The sequence below is a fragment of the Halyomorpha halys genome, unplaced genomic scaffold (genome assembly GCF_000696795.3).
Source record: "Halyomorpha halys isolate HHAL.00 unplaced genomic scaffold, Hhal_1.1 Scaffold2.1, whole genome shotgun sequence".
NCBI lineage: Eukaryota > Metazoa > Arthropoda > Insecta > Hemiptera > Pentatomidae > Halyomorpha > Halyomorpha halys.
In genome coordinates, this window is record NW_027111560.1 from 1857981 (window position 1) to 1860201 (window position 2221).

The window sequence follows — 2221 nt, forward strand, 5'->3', positions numbered from 1 at the left end:
ATGAGCACTTCAATTACAAAAAATTATGAAATAATAATAATTAAAATTTAAAGGTGTGTAAAAAACCGAATTGGCTGAAATTTGTCCTTGATGCCTTTTAATGTTATTATTTTTCTTTTTTACTCATATTTCGGCCCGAAAACGTATTAATATTTCAAAATAGGAAAGTAAACTAAAATATAGAATTTTGGAAATTATGTGGAACTTAAAATCGTTACCGAAAATTCGATTTTAACATACCTGATTTTCGGATAAGCAATAGCATCTTAAAATATGAATTCCGTGCATTTTACTTTTTTTTAATTTGAATTAGAGAACGGTTTTTCATTTCTAATGTTTTTTATTATTTTATTTCTTTACACGGTTAACGTTTTAGTGCTGTTTCCTCTACATCTTCTGGACCATCTGGACAATTGATTTTGTAGCCAAATCCTGGGGTTTTTACTTTATAAAAAGTTGAATTCCAACTGTTTTTTCAAACATTCTTGGTCAGTCTGAAGTTTATTTTCCTATAGCAGGAACATACTAATGTCAATAATAAGATGGTTTAGAATATGGAAATAAAATTATAGAGAAAATATTGTAAATAAAAAATTAATCTCATAATTATATCACAAATAGATTGTATTGTATAATCTAAGATCACTTTGGACTATTGATATATTTTCATACACTAGGAATGAAATAAATAAATGTGTTAAAATGTATTATAAAGTTCTTTACAAATTAAATTTAACAGAAAATACAAAATATCGAATTAAGGACATTTTCTCAATTTTATATTTTAAAAATTATTTATAAAAATAAGAACACTAGCAAAATTAAATTAAGTTAAAAAAAACGCACATTAAAATGCCTGAGATTTTCTTTTATCTTCAAGAAGAGATTGAAGGTCTACTTAAGGATCAATTTTATATAAAACTACTTTTCTTTTGTACTTATATAATTTCTTATATAAAAGAGCCCCATAGCTCAACTCCGTATGTCCAGATAGGCCTTATAATAGTCATGTAGATCAGTCTTTTGTAATGGATTGGAAGTCAAGACCGTTTGTCTAGTAAATGTTGTAATAGTCGGAATCGACGAGCAGTTTCCTGTCTTTTCAGTCTTGTGTGAGGGTTCCATGTCAGTCGATTTTGTCCTAAGTAACGGATCTGTTCAACAGGAATAAGTGGGGTATTATTAAAAGATACTGTAGGGCAAGACGAAGGTTTACGACGAAGGGGAAATGAGATTTGGTGGGATTTATTGGAATTTATTTTAATCCTCCAGTTTTGGCACCATTATCAAAGGTGGTGTTGTGGGATTGGAGGGTTTGAGATACGATGGAAGGATCATTATTCACTGACAATAGGCTGTTCAATTTTAAACTATATAAATTTTATTTCATCATACTGATTTATTGAACATTTTATTCTAAATGTAACTTTGTAAAGAACTTTATGGTCCTTTTAACATATGTATTTGACCCAATGTATGGAAATATATGAATAGTTCAAAATGCTCTCAGATTGTAATACAATTGATTTATAATGTAATTATGAGATTAATGTTTTATTTCCAATATTTTCAATATAATTGTATTGTATTTCCTTGGTTCACAACGGTTAACGTATTTTCTTCCATATTCTGAACCGCCTTATCATTGATATATCAGTTCCTGTTAGGTTATAAGAAACTAGAGAATTTTGTGTTTCTATGTTTGAAAAAACATTAAAATTAAACTTTTCAAAAAATTATATTACCCAGAATTGACTAGAAAACCTATAGTAAGATGGTTCAAAAGATGCATAGGAAAAAGCTCTGAAACGTGAACCATGTATAGAGATAAAAAAAAAAAAATCAAAATAAAAAAAAAAAAATAGTGAAAAATTTCTCTTCAAATCAATTAAGAGTACTTTTGTACTAAAAAAATTTAAAGATATGAATTCATTCGTTTAAGATGTTTAATTCTTAATCCGAAAATCAGGTATGTTAGAATCGCTCGGTTTGTTAGTGTTCTTATTTTTTTAGGTTGGCTGAAACATTGGAGATTTAAAGTAATAATAAGGAATGTTTGGTGTTTTACTTGAATACAAATTATTGTATTTAAACAAAATATTTATTTATTTTTTTGCTAGATTTTTTATAAATTTATTTAATGTGATTTACAACTGTACAAATAATAAATACAATAAATAAATAATTAAAAAAAAAAAATTTTATACACTGGTTAATTTCA

The 2221-nt window shown here is 26.5% G+C and overlaps 1 protein-coding gene across 6 annotated transcripts in view; it reads left to right on the top strand.

Annotated features, from left to right (window-relative positions):
• Positions 1-2221, top strand: part of snu (snustorr) — a 524182-nt gene that overhangs the window by 278534 nt on the left and 243427 nt on the right. The window lies entirely within an intron of this gene.